Source organism: Cavia porcellus, unplaced genomic scaffold (genome assembly GCF_034190915.1).
Source record: "Cavia porcellus strain 051 isolate PalLab524CR breed Dunkin Hartley unplaced genomic scaffold, mCavPor4.1 scaffold_16, whole genome shotgun sequence".
Lineage (NCBI taxonomy): Eukaryota > Metazoa > Chordata > Mammalia > Rodentia > Caviidae > Cavia > Cavia porcellus.
This window is the reverse complement of record NW_026947499.1, coordinates 11,578,783-11,599,027: the sequence shown is the minus strand read 5'-3', so window position 1 is coordinate 11,599,027 and position 20,245 is coordinate 11,578,783.

Here is a 20,245-nt window from a genome sequence, read left to right as displayed (position 1 = left end):
AGAAAATTCCATTCTGTCAAGTCACTTTAGATTAATAATTCCCACAACATTGCTATGTTGCCTGACCTCTATCATTGCTTCCAGTTCACCACCTTCAGCTTTTCCTCCTGGACCTCAGCAAGAGCTTCTGAATGGAGCCCCTGGGATCTTCCTGGGGTGTTCTGTGGTCTATACCTCTTATGGTTTTGAGAAGTACTCATCAAGTGTGTCTGCCATACACTGTATGTAAACTTCAGTCTGGCAGCTTTCACAGGACCGACAGCTCCCCTGACCCTCCAAGACGACATCCGGGACACCACCGTGGGGACCCTGCTGTTCATTTGTAGGATCAAAAAGGATCATTTAGTGTCTCACTGCTCCTTCAAAATATTTTCATCTGCCTCCTTCCCCTTGTCCAAGAGTGATGATTGCAGGACACAGGAAAGGAAATTTTTAAAAGACCAGTAAAGAACGCAGTCTCCAACCAACATGAGGACAAAATCAAGGAAATCAGGACACAAGTCCATTCAAACATGCATTTTTATTGTTAGCAGTTGCCAATATGTAAAATATCTGAAAAAATGACCACCATCTTGCTAAAAGGAGGGGGCATAAATCTAAGAACCCGAGAGAACCTCCAACTTTCCAACATCCTCTGAACCTGGATCATGGAGATGTCTTGTACTCTGATGTCAAAAACAGCAGAGAAACAAAGGCACAAAATTCAAAGACAGAAGCCTCTGAGCTTGTTTTCTCATATCAAAATATTCTTCATCCAGAAATGCAGAACATGGAAACAGTGCTGCGTCTATAAACTGATACATGATGGGAATCTATTTTCTTCCTCAACAGGATACAAACCAAAGGATAGCTTCAAAGACTTAGTGCACACAGCAGGGGCCTATGGAAGCTTTGGCGGACACAGAATTTTCCATGTGTCTCTCCACAAAACTCAGGAAGCATGATATGTAGTGCCCTGATTATTGTGGGTTCCACTGAATCTCCATTTGTGCCAGAGTGTTCCTTTTCTTAGAATTCTGAGTACATTTATATTTCACTAACAGAATGTACTGTCATCAGAAGATCCTTAATTCCAGGAGTTTATATTTAAATCAGGGGCTGAAGGCATAGTAATCATCATCCCCTGTCCGTGTAATAAAAGCTTTTCCATGTGAAAATCCACACTATATTTGCATCATTGTCATCATTTTCAGTATGAGATTTGGTCATGAGCTAGCAGAGGGCTCCCCATCACTCCAGGGAAGTGTTCCAGAGAGCAGTGGTTCCTCACCTGCAAGGGAGCAGCTCCTCCTGCAGACTACAGCCACACTGTATCCTCATCAGAACCTCTGTACAGAATTTGGACACCCCTTGGCAGTGAATTGATGAGGAGCTCATCTCCAACTCACTGTTATTCAGAGTCCCCTAGCATAGAATCACCTCTAGGGGTTTGTGTTAAATATTTAGATTTTTAGGCCCCCTGGAAAGTTAATCGCCATGTTTCTGCTTATTGCAGGTGAGATGAGGGGAAACCAGGTCACAATTTCTAAGGTTGCCATTCTTGGGTAATACATATGGCACATTTGACGTGTGTCTGTAAGACAGAGACAACTAGGGAACAGGTGCAACAGGACACAGACTCTGGAGAAAATCACAACCATTGTATCTAGGATATTGTGACAGCAATAGCCTAGGACTGAATGTAAATCACACCAAGCCACTGAAGTTGTGTTTGAAACAAGGGCCCAGAAGTGATGGCCCCAAACCACAAATTATGCTGTTAATTTGCAACGTGCACACCTCCCAAGGTTCTTGAGACCTTAAGGTGAGGATAACATGTCCTTACTTATGTCACCCTATTCTGTTTGGAGTCTCCCTGTCACCCTCACTGCCCTTGTCATCTGAGATCACTGAAACTGAACAGGGTACAGTAATTATACAATTTCAGCATAGTCAGAGTCATTTCCTATGAATGCAGAGCCACAATCATGTCAGCAGTACCATGCAGAACCCTCAAGGACAGAGACCCCTCAGAGTGTCAACCCTTGACTGGGTTGGTATTAAAACTCAGAACCAGTTGGAGATTTTCAGGAGCATTTGAAAAAACAGAACTCAATATAAGGAAAAAACACTATAGGGTTTTCTACAGGTAACAGTTTCTGAGTCTGTCATTAAAACTGCTGCCACTTAACCCCATTGAAAACTGAACACATCACTCTGCATCCAGTGATCTCGCTGCAGCATCATGTCACTGTGGAGAAGGGAGGGGGACATGTGGTGTAGCCTTTCACAGTCCTCTTTATTTTCTAATCATCCTCTCATGTTATCACACTAGTGCTAGGGACAAGGAGTGTCTCTCTGCAGGAATCCAGGGAAGCCACCAATCCCAGCTGCAGCACTGGGAAGCGGAAGTGGGAAGGGCCCTGGGCTTCTTGGTTTGGTTTCCTTCCCTGAGGTTCTTGGCCAAAACTCCTTGAAAGGGCCCAACCCATAAAGGTGGTTCATGACAGTGACATGCCCCCACGCCCCTGCTGACAAAACCTGCATCCCAACATCCCTGGGAGCACCTCAGGTTGACATCTTAAACACTAACCACACCCATAAATGAATGTCCATAAATGACCCACGGTGCTTTATGTGTTCTCATGGAGACCAATTCAAACAGGCAATGGGACCGAGACCCCATTGTACTTGGCATGGGAGAAGTGATAAAGCCTTGCATTATTCATTCCTTATGGTTAGAACAAAAGGAACCTTCAGGAAATCTTAGATTTGGAGACATCTCAAGTAATCTCATCTTCAGTCTGATCCTTGGAGTACTGGGATGCCTCCAAAGAGAATCACTTGGAACCTGACTCACAAACAAAGACCACATTAGTTCTGTAGCTGGGCTGCAGAGGCCAGCAAACTAAGGGCACTCACATGGAAATAGACAACAGCTGGGTGCCCGTGACTTCAGGATTCATGTTTTTCTCACCATATCATGACTGAGGGAGGAAAGAGGGTAAGCACTGCTTGTATTCCTCAGGTGTAGTCAGTCTGTCATCCCGAGATTCAAGCTGGTTAATTTTTTTTGCTACTCAAGGACAAGGTGGAAGCCTAACAGTTTGCTGCGCCCTCCCATTTTACCATGGTTCCCTAAATGACATCCCTGACCACAAATCCCCACACTGGAAATTTACATTGTCAGCTGTAGACGTTTCTCCATTTGCTAAAAGCACTGCTTACCTTTCCATGAAACAAAAGGTCCTCTACAGAAAGACTTTGGCATATTAGTAGCTATCAGTTGGTTAGGAAATAAAGGCACTGTCACCTCCAGTAGAATCACTAATGAGCATATCTAGAACTGTTGTTTGGATGTCCACAGGAACACACCTCAAAGTACACAGTGAAAGTACCAGGTGTATCTTGGCTTCATGGTGTAGAAAATTAACACCTCACATGGAAACATAGAAATGACTCAGAGACCAGCACCATTTAGAATGACATAGTGAAATTTCACTCAGTACTCCTATCAGACAAGGGCCTCCTAGGAGCAGCAGAAGCGTCTCTGTGTTGGTTTTCTAAACCAGGTACCATGCCAGGAACTCACAGTGGGGATTTTTCACACCACATGGAACTGAATCCATGCCATTTTAAAGTCACTGAGAGTCACAACCCTGCACTGGACCAGGATCACCACCACTAAGATGCATTTGAGTTCCTGGAAAGAGCATGCTTTCAATCATAGCTGTTTTGGAAAATTCATGCCAACACCTCCTTTGGACAACAAAGACCATGGGACAGCACCTTCAGAGAATTCCGAAGAATAATACAGTAAATCACTGTTTCCCATCACTAGGGATAGAAACAGGTATGAGGCCAATGGAGCACGCTTTTAACTATGTTTACCAAAGATGACAAAATTGAAAGCTCTTCATGACTGGCAATGAAGCTCCTCCCCACAGGAGAGGGCACAGGGTCCTGACAGCAAGTACATGGTCACTTACACCTGAGCACCCATGCCAGAAATGCACCAAATTGAGGGGTACATCTGAAATTCAATCAATGCTCAATTTCTACTAGGAAACATGAAACTATTAGGACACCGTTTCCACACTTCACCCTATTCTGTGTATCTCTGGCACAGTTTTTGTGCTGAGAATCTAAAATCATTGAGACCAAGCAGTCAGTGACAACTCCTACATGATCAGGAGGTCATTTCCCGTGAACACAGAGCCAGGGTTTCTCTAACGTATGTTCCCACGTCATTGTGCAAATGGCCCCAGTCTCAAAATCCAGACTCTCCACAATTATTCTAGAAAGCACTGGTGCCAGAACAATTTGCACCAGTCATGAGCCAGAACCTATAGTAATTCACTGAACCTACTTCTTTATGTTGAAAGATTTCTTGATTATTTCTATGCCCCTTAAAAAACATGAGCCATTTCATTTCCTTCCCTTATATCAGGTCTGAAACCAGACCCAAAAGAAGATGAGCCATTTCATTTCCTTCCCTTATGTCAAGTCTGAAACCAGACCTTAAAGAACAGTCAGCTGATGCCTGGATTGCTGTAACACAACTCAGACATTCATTGGCTGTGATGAAGTTCCAGGTTGTCATGCTCCAAGATGTTACCCTTAAAGGACATTACAGCACATCCAACATCTGCAAAGATTCAAGGTCAGTCCAGAGCTTAGCGGGCTGACAGTGGACTGTGAGAAGCAGGATGCTGTTCCCTCAAGAACGAACAGCTGAATGACATCAGTCTCAAGCAGGACACTCAGATGCAGAAATGCCTACCAGGAACCTCACCCCAATGTACTTTACTTTCAGTGTCTAAGATCCCCAATACAAGTCCAGGCAAATTAATCCATGGAAAGTCGGTAGTGAGAAGGCAGAGAAACAGCATCCTGAAGTCAAGCAGGGAGACCACTATGTCCACTAAGAAACAGATCTGCAGACTAGCTTAGCTGTTCACCACTTTTGCCATTTCTATCTCATCCATAAGGGACTCAGTACAGTATGCTGTTCTTAACAATATTGCCCCAAATGCAGAGTCACACCTCTGAAGGAGTCAGCACATAGCATTTGCTAGACACAGGCAGGTGCTCTAGAGTCGTCACAGAAACACTGCCTCAAGGAGACTTTGTAATGCAGGACCTACAGCTGTGTTTGGGCACCCAGAGCCCAATGGCCTCCTTCATAGAGCCCCCTGGAGAATTAACACTGCAGACACAGAATTGCCTTCAATGGCTCAGATAATGTAGACTGTAGAACTTGAGCCCCAAGTTTCAGAACCACCCACCACACGGTCCTATTCAGCACACTTCCTGCTCTCAGGACCACATGTTTACAGCTGAGAAACCAGGAGTCATCAGTGCCAGACTCGAGCTGCAGAGTCTAAAGCCATAGGACCTTCCAGTACCAGCTGGGCTTTCATCTCAGAGTCCTTGTCACCATCCATTACTCACCAGTGACACACTGCTGCAGTTAGAGATGAAGCCTAGGACCTCAGGCCACATTGAGTCTAAGATAAAGACTAATGTTGCTGTGATTGTTGACAATCTGGAGAAGTCCCCAAACTGCCCAAGAAAGCCACCATATTGAGCCACATTTCACTCAATGGCACCAGGATTAGTGGGGGCCCTCCTCCAAGATGCTGTCTTCAGTTTCCTTTAATGTCTTTAAAAGCCATTAAAAGTGGTGCAACTCTCTAGACGTTTTGCCAAGACTGTAATACACTATGCTTCTTTTCAGAGGACCTCAGGAATATTGTGAACACAAGATCAAAACACACCAATCTTGTCCATAATGGTTGATACGATGACCCATAACACTGTGCTACTTTTGACCCCATTTCACTCATATGCTTCTCCAACAGAATCAAGATGGTTACTCCAAATGCTAAACCACATCTAGAGGCTCCGCCTACTGGAGCAAATTCTACCAGCAATGGCTCAAAGGTTAGAAAAAGTGTTTTGCAAAAACTAGGAATGTGAAGAGCTAGGAGTCTTGAAAACTCTGCCATAAACATACCTTTCTGTGTGCAGACGTGAAACCTATACTAATACCTCTGGTATGGAATCCTCAGTCTACAAACAGCACTGCAGCAGAATCACCAGAGACCCACACCTGGCCGGAAGGAACACTGATGGATATGCCCAAGAATTCTTCCTCCTCTTTCCAGAATAGGCAGGCATTGAGATGGCTTGAGGCATCGACTCAGGTTTTGTAGTGTGACCAGGAGCTCTTAGAAGGAGTCTCAAGGAAAACAGTATTTTGCATGAGTTTTGAAATGCAGATACGATTCATGGTCAACCTCGATGTGGAAAGCAGAGCACAGCAGAGATCGGAGATGACTTGGAGAACCTTTTGGACCCATTTGAAGGACCTAAAATAAATTTGAGATGGGAACCCCTGTGGAGTGGCTAAAACACCCCATCTTATCTAACCATGTACACTGCTGTCCATCTGTCCCTTAAAAAACTCCTGAAATATTTGCTTAGTGATTTTGTGAAGGAGTGGTGACATGAATGTGTAGTGTGATGTGGACCTTCAGGGATAGGAACGATTCCTTGAGCATTTACTGCCACCTCGCAGTGCTAAGAGGAGATGAGTGAAGAGCACAGCTCCACTTAGGGCCCACAGGAGACTATGGCAACCTTGACACGGCCTCACAGCTATGACAGTCACCTGTGAGTCAACCTCAACCCTGCTGTAGGGCCAGTAGTGAGTGAGTCTTGGATTTCCATTTCATTCCTCATTCTGACCTCTAAGAAAGGGGCTTTTCATTATCTCATGACTTAATTCTTCCTAATTTTCAGTTTCCTCCAGATTAACTGACTGCAGACCCAGAATCAACACTGATTGGAAAGAAGTACCAGGAATGGAGATGGACCAAGAATGTTAGTATCTTCTGAGATCCTCCCAGGACCATGGAGGAGAAGTCAGTGCCTGGCATCCAGCAGGCCTGAGGATTCCAACCAGCCAGCCCATGTATGTCCACAAAAACAGCCTTGCACATTCACCATTATGAGCCCGCAGTACCCACTGCACTGCTCCAGCTGGCAGTGCACAGCCTGCTGGGGGCAAAGATGGGAACATTGGTGTTCTGGAGGATGTGCCTGCGGAGCTGTTCCCACCACTGTTCATGGAGGCCTTCAGGAGGGGACATTGAAGTCCTGGAGGCCATGGTGCTGTCCATGGCCTTTTTCTATCTCCCCTGGGGGCACAAGTGAACATTAGGAAAACATTTTCAACTGAAAATCTTCTCCAACATCCACCTGTGTGTCCAAGGATAGGATCCTGCAGAATTTCCAAGCTGTGCTACATAGGCTGGATGTGCTGTTGTCCCAGGAGGCTGTAGACCTGGTGGGAGCCTAACTTTCACAATCTATGAAGAGACAAACAGGAATGAGCAGAGCAGCGAGCCCTCAAGGCAATTTCAGACCTGAGACTCAGGATGGTCTCAGGCCTCTGTATCTCGTGTGCTCAGGTGGGTCCAAGAGAGGAAAGACAAGGTGCAGCAGGATTCTCTGAACTTGTGCACTGGAATGACATGCAAGTAAAGCTTGCTATAGGTCTGTGAGATGGAGAATGTGATTTTATGTAGAAGGTACATGTGGGTGTCTGGTGGACACTGTACATCCTGTTGGATTTTGACCCTTTGCTGTGCTAGATGTTATAAAGTATCTCATGAAGATTTTTCATCTATGTATCTGCATTCATTTTTGCACAAAAGCCACTGAAATTTGTCACCAATTAACCTCTCAATTTAAGCTTCACTACCTGCATGGGATTTATATGGACTGAAGTACCTGTAAACCCCTTCCACATGGCCTCTGATGAAAGAGAATGACCTCCCCCCATTTGGAGACTCTCTAACTTCCCTGCCAGCTCTTATGCTTAGACTGAAAGCGGTTGTCCCAGCTTCTCAGCACCATCAGCTCAATGGCACCACAGATTTAAATGTCATCAGACTCAACTTAACCTGAGCCCTTCCAAGTTCTACTTGGAATGTTGCACCAACCCTCAGCATCCTACACTTGCCAGAATGGGACCACAGATCCCCAGCTCCAAGTCACCCTGTGTGAGTGGCTGCTCTTAGCTCACTACCCTTGGCTCTATGTGGAATTCCGTATCTGTATCCACCATGAGGAACCTGCTTTTCCACACTGCCAGGCTGAGCAAGCCAAGCTGGAGCTGCACTGTTCTCAAAGTTTATGGCCTCTGTCATGGTGCCCTCCAGATGACCCTGGACCAGGTTCAGATGTGCCAAGAAGGTTCAAGACGATTTTCAATACTTGCAGGACAATTTGGTCCTTGAATTTCATTGTGGTCTGTGATAACTGTGCACTGTGTCCTGCATCTTGTGGCAGGACCTTACTGTGTCTCTGCCTATTGGGAGGCATATATCTTATGCTTCCATCTAGGCAGCAGGAACGTGCAGCTCTTCCTTGCTTTTGAGTCAGCAAAGGACAGGTCCAAGAGAAGAAAGCAACCTTGAAGACTTAGCAACCTTAAAGACTTAGTCACTTGAGAGTAAAAGTGACCATGAAGGATTTGGCTACCTGACGTGGTCTGGAATAGTTGTATCTATCACTTAACTTTACATAAATTTTGCTTCATATAAAGGTGTGGATGAATGCAAAATGATCAAACAAAGAGAATTGCGAGTAAAAACCGTGAAATCCAGGCTATTGCAATGCTGAGAGACAACAATTTATTGTAGAGCTCCCAGCAGTGCCGTCATGAAAGTGCTTTTCACTGTGAGGCCATGGAGCCCAGTTATGTAAGTGCTCCAATTGCCCACACTGCCCCACCTAGACCTGTCTTCAGTTTCCAACTTTCCTGTGGATAACTTGAGAAGAGGCGGAAACCCTTTTCAAAGTTTTCTTCTCCTGTTTGCATTTTCCTCCTCACTGGCCAGTCTGTTACCTTATAATCTGAGCCCACTGAGAACATTCAGGGCAGAATAAGCAAAGGTGTAGCAATTACCAGCATGGTCAGAGCATCACTTCTCACATAGCCACAACCAGGGTTGCTCCTCAGACTCTTCTCCACTCTCAGCCTGGTCCCAACAACATCAGTGCAAAACCTCAGACTTTGCTCTTTGTTTTTAAAAAGACCCCGTGCGAGCACAATGGGATTGGTCCAGGTTCTGAGGTCCAAGGAGGATCCAGAAGGCTTTCAACTCTTGTAGGAGTACAGTCTGTGTCAATGTGACTTTTTTCAGTTTCCCACAGGAAATCTAGTGCAACTGATACAGTTGCACTAGTCATGAGCTGTGGATCAGATCTCCAGGAGAAAAACTTGAAAGAGCTTAGATTGAAAAGGGTAAGTACCCTTCAAACAACCATCTCTGCAAAGTTTAAAATGGAATGATTTCCTTCAGGTACACATAAAGTCTGAAATGAAACTCATGGCATAGAACTCTCAGCCCACAGACAGAGTCATCTATTCTCACCTTAGATACTAAGATGGTTAACGTGAAGTTCCTGGTGTTTTTGTCTGTGGTTACTCTCATCTTTTGTGACACTGCATATATTAATGTGGCTTTTTAAAAGCATTTATAAAGATTTCTTCTGGCAGTCCTCAAGTGCTGAAAGACTAATCACTGATTCAAGACAAACAATACTATTGCTCAGAGTCACACAAAAGTGTAAGACACAGAATATTTGGAGAACCAAAACTCAGGTAGAATGTTGGTAAAATTAAAAGGGGCGATGGGAAGCTTTTGAATGAGAAACGACTGGAGATTGCAGGTAGGATCAGAGCCCTGGTGCCATCTGGACAAAGCTATAGTCTCATTTGAGGGAAAACCACTATTAAACTCACTTCAATGTTTAGCCTATTGATGATACAGTGCTACCTTAGCTGGGTATCAAAACTAGTGCTGTTTCTTCACTTGTTAGATATCACTAAAGAAAACGTGTGCCATAAAGTTTTAAACAATGAACTTGAAGACAGTGCATTGTATATACCATGTAGAGGTGGTATTTTTAGAACCTTCTGCCTCAGCGATATACAGCTCCCAAAAACACCTGATCCTCAAGGCTACCCAGATCCTTTTGGACACTAGAAGTGCCAATGCACTGCTTCACATGGCCCATGGGAAAATGACACTGGAGCCAAAGCATGGAAGAAAATGAGTTGTGAACTAGAATCAAAAACTGGAGTCCAGGGCTCTACCCATCCACAGCCTGCACCTGCTCACACCAGTTCCCACACATGTTCCCTGCTGAGTAGGTCAAACTCTCCTCAGCTATAGACATGAGCCTTAGGAGTTTGTGGTCATGGGGTTCTGCAATCCCAGCTCCACTGTCCTCAGCCTGTTAGGCTCATGCACAACACACATCTTCACCTAAAACTACTGACAAGGAGATTACTTTAGTCAACTCTGGATCAGTCACCAATGTCAATTCTTTGGTCAATCCCACTATTTGATGCCCCCAGGCTGCTTATAAGGGATGCATATTGGAGCACTTTCTTTGCAACTGGATCACTTGCACATCTCCATTGAGGCACTGAAGGTATCTTTCCTTGAATGAGAGTTTGAAACATTAAATGTTCTCTTCGGACTTCCTATTGTGTTTAGCGGAATGCTAAGGACTACTGGCATAGTCCATGGAGACCAAAATAGATAAAGTGTCCCTAAAGTGTAATGTGACAATACACTAGAAAAACAGATATCGCCTGCTATCATTTCCTGACTCAGAAAGGAATTCATACTCAGGAAAATCATAGACCTTGTGTAAGTGGCATCAAATGAGAAAGTGAGAGGGAACTCAAGGATGTCAAAGCTATACAGACAACACTTCACGTGACTTTCAAAGCAACTCCACATTTATGAACACAAAAAACTTCGTAAGAGCTGTCTCTACAGGCTTGGGAAGAACCTGAAGAGCATTAGAAGTCTTGATCAGTACTGTGTTAACCCCAAAGCTTCCTTAGGATGGATACATTGTCCAGAGCAACCTGTCCCAAGGACACCACATCTCCTCCTGATGACAGTGGCAGCAAGAATAGGTCCACCTATTACTGTCCTCCAGTGACAGCAGTAGTACATGAGGCATTAAATCCAGGCCATCCTGGGAGGGAGTTACAAGCACAGCCTGACGTGAACACTGCTTCTTAGGAAAGGACATAGCCCAGCAGGGCCTGGAGATGCAATAGTGGATCACTGTGAAAACATACACAGCAGAAAATATGAGTGGCCCCCAAGAGGATCCCTGAACTCCAACCACCTCCTGGATCCAGTGCTATTGGTACACCTCATTCTCAGTTTGAATCTCATGGTTGCCTTGACCCCTGCATGGATCACAGGTCTCAGAGAATGTGGGGAGTTGTGACAATCAATTGTGTGAATCTAAGAAACACCTATGTAGACTGATGGGCTCAGCATAGTTTTGGGTGTGGAAGCCCCGTCCCCTAGGCAGGATTTGTGCTGGAATATCATAGGATCAAAGAGGAAGAAGGGTTCTGTGTCTTTGGAGAAGCTGCAGCCTTCACCTTCCCACTGGAAATGCTCCTGGCTTCTGGTGCAGCCCCTTCAAACTCCCAGTATGGTCTCCAAGGGATACTGTAGTGATCTATAGGCCTTTACCTGGAACTTCAGATCCCCAGATAATGAGTCTTTTTGTAACAAGTGGTTTTTTTTTTTTACCTGAAATATGTACTCCAACTTCCCATGAAACCTCACACCCAAGCCTGTTGACTTTAGTCTCACTGGTACCCTTTCTGTCTTCATTCCAGAAATCACTAAGTATAAAGAGGACACAGCAATAAAAATACTAATGCCCAGCATGCTCAGAATATCATTTCCCACACACCTGCAGCGAAGGTTGACACAATGTCCCCCATTTCTACCATGGTCGCCTTGACCCCAGCTCAAATCCCTAGACTCTTTGCTGGTCGAGAATCATCTCTTGCTTGAGAAGTTATGGAGTGCTGTTTGAAGTTGAGAAAAAGTGTCTTGAGTATCTTCAGTATTTGAAGAGTAGTTATTACAGAGACAATCCATCCCAAAGACAGTCATCTTTTCTGTAGAGTTCAAGACCACAATAAAGACATAGAATCATCAGTCAACAAAGTTGCTGCAATGTCACCCAAAACTGTAACCTGGTGTGGAGGAAAACTGGTAGCTTTGGCCATAAAGTTACACTCATTTTTTCTGAATGGGCTGGCAGTGAAACGGGTTAAGGCATCAGTCCAAGTTTTGCACGCTGACTCTGAGCTTGGAGGAGCTGCTTTAAGTATGAAGGATCTCACATGAGATTTGAAAGGCACAGCCAGTTTCCTGGGCATCCTCGTGTTACTTCACTGGAAGGTTTGGAAGCCTTTAGAATGAGACAGTGTGTGGACAGCAGCCCGCGGAGATCTGAGACTATTTGGGGAAACTTCTAGCCCCATTTGAAAGAACTACAACAAATTCAAGATGGGAACCCCAGTGGAGTGGCTAAAACACTTTATCTTAGCTCATGTGAACGTCTCATGTGATGTGTGCCCTTAGCTACAGAGAGGACACTCGTGCATTCCTTGCAGACCCACATGGACAAAGAGATGTGTGTTGAGCATGTACAGCTACATATGGGGGCCAACAAGTGATCCCACCCTACTTGATATGTCCCCTTGGGGAAGCACAGTGTATTCAACAAATTTTCTAAAGAAGCTGTTCCATAGTTCAATTGTGTTGGATTAATGATCCCCACCAAACGTCCCATTTGCCAGCCTTAGGTCACTGCTTCCAGCTCACCACCTTCACCTCGTCCCTCTGGGCTCTCAGTCAGAGCTTCTGGATGGAGCCCCTGGGATCCTCCTGGGGTCCTCTGCGGTCCACACCTCTGGTTTGGAAAAGACCTCATCAGGCCTGTCTGCCTGTTTGTGAAAGTGCTCCTCAGGTGTGTCTGCCATGCACTGTATCTAAACTTCAGTCTGTCAGCTTTCACAGGACCTACAGCACCCCTCACCCTGCAGGGCCACATGTAGGACAACACCCTGCTGCTCCTGCAGGGCTCAGGCAGGAGCCCTGAAGAATGCAGCTCCCGATACTGAGATCTTCAGGCTCCCCACACTGGGCTGCCTCTTCCTCACCATCCAACTCAAGTCCCCACCTGCCTGATCCAGCCACAGAGCAGCTCTTCCTCAATGCTGAGGGGTAGTCAGGGATGGTCTCTTCCTGCAGCAGTTAGTGCCAAACTCTCGCCACAACCAAGAAACAATAAATCTAGACTCATCCAAAAGATGAGGCATCAGGCTTAGGACACAGAGATCCTCAGAAGCTGAGATATGCAGATAAAGAGACCTCTAGGGCAATGTATGCTATACTAGGCATGGGTCACATAGCCCCTGGCCCATACTCCAGGCATCTCTCTGGCCACATCGTGAATCTCACTCACTTCTCTGATAATATAGTAAAGGTCGGGCATCTGTGGGCATCTATGGCCCCTTCACCTGGTAGAGCTGAGATTACCCTGCTTCTCCCCCGTCACTATCTCGTTGTCCAGTGTGGCTTATTTCTATGCAATTCTGGGCTCCACAATTGTTCTGATTCTTACTCAGCCTGGTCCTTCCAACACATGGATGCATCCCCAAATGAAGTGGCCATTATTCTCAGTCAGAGTCCATGGGTTTAATCCTGTAGATGGTCTGCAGAGAACAGAGATTAGGTATTTATGTGTAAATGAAATGCTTTTCAATGTTTATGACTCAGGGGTCTCAAACTTACCTTATCTTGTATATGTTTCCATTAGGTAATGCTTGACCTAGGAATCAGACAAAACTGATGAATGTGGATCTCATGATGCTATGAAAACCTTAGCAAAGAGTTGTGCTTCCCAATTCCTGTTCCACTCAAGAAAGGGGCAGTGTCAGCTACTGGAGCCTCCCTCCCAACCTGCCATATTTCAGTTCATGTTATCTCAGACATCTCATCTCATTCTAAACTTACCATCACAACAATGCAGCTTCCAGATGGCTTTCCATTCACCAAAAACACTTCTCATGGTATTAACCAGTATAAAATGTTGTTTGTTCACAGACACACAGGTTCGCGTCTCTCCATTGATGTGAAGAGTCAGCACTTCTCCTGTAGGTGCCTGTGACTATGATGGGAGCCTAGCCCTGCACGACTCCTGCATCACATGCTGGTGGTCACATTGTGTCCACCTGAGCATACCTTGGGATTTACACTGAAAATATGGCCTGGCACACTCGCAGTCTGGTAAGGTTGAACCCATTTTCTCCCTCTGCTCCGGGGAGCCTGAGACTCGAGTGTTATGTTTGGCATCAGGCTGCCTTCGATTCTGTCCCTGTGGTCGTCAGCTTCCCCACGCTCAGATGCCACATGGCAACACTCACAGCCTCTACAGTAATGCTGCTCAATGGCTGAGGTCAAAAATAAATCAGCAAGGAACAAATGAGTAGAATGAGAGGTAAACCCAGCAGTTAGATTTATAAATGTTCACATTGAGAATGAGCTTTGATTGACAAAATCTTTTACATTTTTGGTACAAACTGTCTTGTCCAGAAAAAGTTCATTCTAGTTGTCCCAGGCTTCTCAAAGGTGAAAAGGTGAGAAAAATGGCAAAATCCAAGAAAAGTGAAGCTGTGGCTCTCCATACAGCCAGGGGATCTGGAGAAAGAGCAGCCAGAGATCCTTGTATCTTGTTTCCTATGAAATACACACCTGGGGACATCACAGAAGGAGCACAAGGGTGTGATCAGCTTCTGAGAGGAGAGACAGACACATTTCCACATTTCTTCCATTTGATGCCCTGTACCCCATCAGTGTGAAGGGCACTACCATATTCAGCTCCTCAAATGTGCAACTCCAGAATTGATTTCTGGGGATAGCCTCTGCTATAAAAGTTTTATTACTGTAACAAGCGTAAGGCCAAGAAACTAGGCCCAAAGGAAAATAACCATCAGAGAATTATTTAGGGATGCGAGCAAGTGACAGTGTCACCAAATTGAGTAGGAGAGACCCAGACACTTATGGCTTGCTGAAGTGAAGCGGGCTGAAGGCAATGTAAGCCTAGCTGAGGAGAACGGCACAATAGCTTCGGCTTTGGAGACTCTAAGTGTTAAGTAACTCAAGATGCACTGCATATGGGCCACATGTAAGGTCTCCCACATCATCATTGGCTCCAAGTCAGCAGTAGCAAATTTCTAACATCCTTTGTGGACAAGGATGCACTTCAACAAGATCCCCTAATGCTGAAGAGCACATAACTCGTTTCCTGGGAAATAGCTTGATTCCGCTGGCCATAGGTCTGCAGAGGAGGAGCTGGGCAGATCTGGGGTGCCCTCACTGGCCTCTCTGCGTGTCTGGAGGACTCTGGATTTCTGCGCCCAGACTGCTGGAGTTCCCTCAGGCTTCCAGGTGCAGTGAAGGCGAGAGGTGGGTTTAAGGCTTCCACATCAGCCTCCCCATTCCCGGCTTCATTTGGAGACCTGCTGAGCTCCCAATAGGTGGGCTGGCCCACACTACCAGCCTAGCCCAGCCTGTTTAGCTGCCGCGCCTGGCCACAGGTCTGCAGAGGAGGAGCTGGACAGATCTGGGGTGCCCTCACTGGCCTCTCTGCGTGTCTGGAGGACTCTGGATTTCTGCGTCCAGACTGCTGGAGTTCCCTCAGGCTTCCAGGTGCAGTGAAGGAGAGAGGTGGGTTTAAGGCTTCCACATCAGCCTCCCCATTCCCGGCTTCATTTGGAGACCTGCTGAGCTCCCAATAGGTGGGCTGGCCCACACTACCAGCCTAGCCCAGCCTGTTTAGCTGCCGCGCCTGGCCACAGGTCTGCAGAGGAGGAGCTGGGCAGATCTGGGGTGCCCTCACTGGCCTCTCTGCGTGTCTGGAGGACTCTGGATTTCTGCGCCCAGACTGCTGGAGTTCCCTCAGGCTTCCAGGTGCAGTGAAGGAGAGAGGTGGGTTTAAGGCTTCCACATCAGCCTCCCCATTCCCGGCTTCATTTGGAGACCCGCTGAGCTCCCAATAGGTGGGCTGGCCCACACTACCAGCCTAGCCCAGCCTGTTTAGCTGCCGCGCCTGGCCACAGGTCTGCAGAGGAGGAGCTGGACAGATCTGGGGTGCCCTCACTGGCCTCTCTGCGTGTCTGGAGGACTCTGGATTTCTGCGCCCAGACTGCTGGAGTTCCCTCAGGCTTCCAGGTGCAGTGAAGGCGAGAGGTGGGTTTGAGGCTTCCACATTAGCCTCCCCATTCCAGGCTTCATTTGGAGACCTGCTGAGCTGCCGATAGGTGGGCTGGCCCACACTACCAGCCTAGCCCAGCCTGTTTAGCAGCCGCGCCTGGCCATAGGTCTGCAGAGGAGGAGCTGGGCAGATCTGGGGTGCCCTCACTGGCCTCTCTGCGTGTCTGGAGGACTCTGGATTTCTGCGCCCAGACTGCTGGAGTTCCCTCAGGCTTCCAGGTGCAGTGAAGGAGAGAGGTGGGTTTAAGGCTTCCACATCAGCCTCCCCATTCCCGGCTTCATTTGGAGACCTGCTGAGCTCCCAATAGGTGGGCTGGCCCACACTACCAGCCTAGCCCAGCCTGTTTAGCAGCCGCGCCTGGCCACAGGTCTGCAGAGGAGGAGCTGGGCAGATCTGGGGTGCCCTCACTGGCCTCTCTGCGTGTCTGGAGGACTCTGGATTTCTGCGCCCAGACTGCTGGAGTTCCCTCAGGCTTCCAGGTGCAGTGAAGGAGAGAGGTGGGTTTAAGGCTTCCACATCAGCCTCCCCATTCCCGGCTTCATTTGGAGACCTGCTGAGCTCCCAATAGGTGGGCTGGCCCACACTACCAGCCTAGCCCAGCCTGTTTAGCTGCCGCACCTGGCCACAGGTCTGCAGAGGAGGAGCTGGGCAGATCTGGGGTGCCCTCACTGGCCTCTCTGCGTGTCTGGAGGACTCTGGATTTCTGCGCCCAGACTGCTGGAGTTCCCTCAGGCTTCCAGGTGCAGTGAAGGTGAGAGGTGGGTTTGAGGCTTCCACATTAGCCTCCCCATTCCAGGCTTCATTTGGAGACCTGCTGAGCTCCCGATAGGTGGGCTGGCCCACACAACCAGCCTAGCCCAGCCTGTTTAGCAGCCGCGCCTGGCCACAGGTCTGCAGAGGAGGAGCTGGGCAGATCTGGGGTGCCCTCACTGGCCTCTCTGCGTGTCTGGAGGACTCTGGATTTCTGCGCCCAGACTGCTGGAGTTCCCTCAGGCTTCCAGATGCAGTGAAGGAGAGAGGTGGGTTTAAGGCTTCCACATCAGCCTCCCCATTCCCGGCTTCATTTGGAGACCCGCTGAGCTCCCGATAGGTGGGCTGGCCTGTTGGGAGCCGCGGCCGAGCCCGGTCGCCTTACTTGGCGGACGTGAGGCCTGTAGGAAAGAGCAAAGCCTGAGCTAGATTACCCCTCCCATCGAGTGTGCTAAGATGGCGCTTATCTCCTGCTTCCTGCTTGGTAAACAACCCGCCCTGTAAGATCTCCTGCTTCCTGCTTGGTAAACAACCCGCCCTATAAGATCTCCTGCTTCACAACCCGCCCTGTAAGATAGTCTGCCTAGCAACAACTGAACCCTATAAAAGTGAGTGCCTCTCCCGCCAAAAAAAAGAAGAAGAAGCAAAAGAAGCAGAAGAAGCACGCAAGGAGCCGCGGAGAGCGGACCGGTAGAGGCTTCGGGACAGACTGTAGGGAGAAGCACACAAGGAGCCGCGGAGAGCGGACCGGTAGAGGCTTCGGGACAGACTGTAGGGAGAAGCACGCAAGGAGGCGCGGGGAGCGGACCAACAGAGGCTTCGGCCGGGAGGATTCCCGGGGCAGGCTGTACGGAGAAGGAAAATAAAAGAAAAGGTTGTCCACTGCCAGACTTTGTTGTGTGTCCTTCCTGCCGGCCGGGAGTGACACCGACACTGGCCCACACTACCAGCCTAGCCCAGCCTGTTTAGCTGCCGCGCCTGGCCACAGGTCTGCAGAGGAGGAGCTGGACAGATCTGGGGTGCCCTCACTGGCCTCTCTGCGTGTCTGGAGGACTCTGGATTTCTGCGTCCAGACTGCTGGAGTTCCCTCAGGCTTCCAGGTGCAGTGAAGGAGAGAGGTGGGTTTAAGGCTTCCACATCAGCCTCCCCATTCCCGGCTTCATTTGGAGACCCGCTGAGCTCCCAATAGGTGGGCTGGCCCACACTACCAGCCTAGCCCAGCCTGTTTAGCAGCCGCGCCTGGCCACAGGTCTGCAGAGGAGGAGCTGGACATATCTGGGGTGCCCTCACTGGCCTCTCTGCGTGTCTGGAGGACTCTGGATTTCTGCGCCCAGACTGCTGGAGTTCCCTCAGGCTTCCAGGTGCAGTGAAGGAGAGAGGTGGGTTTAAGGCTTCCACATCAGCCTCCCCATTCCAGGCTTCATTTGGAGACCTGCTGAGCTCCCAATAGGTGGGCTGGCCCACACTACCAGCCTAGCCCAGCCTGTTTAGCTGCCGCGCCTGGCCACAGGTCTGCAGAGGAGGAGCTGGGCAGATCTGGGGTGCCCTCACTGGCCTCTCTGCGTGTCTGGAGGACTCTGGATTTCTGCGCCCAGACTGCTGGAGTTCCCTCAGGCTTCCAGGTGCAGTGAAGGCGAGAGGTGGGTTTAAGGCTTCCACATCAGCCTCCCCATTCCCGGCTTCATTTGGAGACCTGCTGAGCTCCCAATAGGTGGGCTGGCCCACACTACCAGCCTAGCCCAGCCTGTTTAGCTGCCGCGCCTGGCCACAGGTCTGCAGAGGAGGAGCTGGACAGATCTGGGGTGCCCTCACTGGCCTCTCTGCGTGTCTGGAGGATTCTGGATTTCTGCGTCCAGACTGCTGGAGTTCCCTCAGGCTTCCAGGTGCAGTGAAGGAGAGAGGTGGGTTTAAGGCTTCCACATCAGCCTCCCCATTCCCGGCTTCATTTGGAGACCCGCTGAGCTCCCAATAGGTGGGCTGGCCCACACTACCAGCCTAGCGCAGCCTGTTTAGCTGCCGTGCCTGGCCACAGGTCTGCAGAGGAGGAGCTGGACATATCTGGGGTGCCCTCACTGGCCTCTCTGCGTGTCTGGAGGACTCTGGATTTCTGCGCCCAGACTGCTGGAGTTCCCTCAGGCTTCCAGGTGCAGTGAAGGAGAGAGGTGGATTTAAGGCTTCCACATCAGCCTCCCCATTCCCGGCTTCATTTGGAGACCTGCTGAGCTCCCAATAGGTGGGCTGGCCAACACTACCAGCCTAGCCCAGCCTGTTTAGCTGCCGCACCTGGCCACAGGTCTGCAGAGGAGGAGCTGGGCAGATCTGGGGTGCCCTCACTGGCCTCTCTGCGTGTCTGGAGGACTCTGGATTTCTGCGCCCAGACTGCTGGAGTTCCCTCAGGCTTCCAGGTGCAGTGAAGGCGAGAGGTGGGTTTGAGGCTTCCACATTAGCCTCCCCATTCCAGGCTTCATTTGGAGACCTGCTGAGCTCCCGATAGGTGGGCTGGCCCACACTACCCGCCTAGCCCAGCCTGTTTAGCAGCCGCGCCTGGCCATAGGTCTGCAGAGGAGGAGCTGGGCAGATCTGGGGTGCCCTCACTAGCCTCTCTGCGTGTCTGGAGGACTCTGGATTTCTGCACCTAGACTGCTGGAGTTCCCTCAGGCTTCCAGGTGCAGTGAAGGAGAGAGGTGGGTTTAAGGCTTCCACATCAGCCTCCCCATTCCCGGCTTCATTTGGAGACCTGCTGAGCTCCCGATAGGTGGGCTGGCCCACACTACCAGCCTAGCCCAGCCTGTTTAGCTGCCGCGCCTGGCCACAGGTCTGCAGAGGAGGAGCTGGGCAGATCTGGGGTGCCCTCACTGGCCTCTCTGCGTGTCTGGAGGACTCTGGATTTCTGCGCCCAGACTGCTGGAGTTCCCTCAGGCTTCCAGGTGCAGTGAAGGCGAGAGGTGGGTTTAAGGCTTCCACATCAGCCTCCCCATTCCCGGCTTCATTTGGAGACCCGCTGAGCTCCCAATAGGTGGGCTGGCCCACACTACCAGCCTAGCGCAGCCTGTTTAGCTGCCGTGCCTGGCCACAGGTCTGCAGAGGAGGAGCTGGACATATCTGGGCTGCCCTCACTGGCCTCTCTGCGTGTCTGGAGGACTCTGGATTTCTGCGCCCAGACTGCTGGAGTTCCCTCAGGCTTCCAGGTGCAGTGAAGGAGAGAGGTGGATTTAAGGCTTCCACATCAGCCTCCCCATTCCCGGCTTCATTTGGAGACCTGCTGAGCTCCCAATAGGTGGGGTGGCCAACACTACCAGCCTAGCCCAGCCTGTTTAGCTGCCGC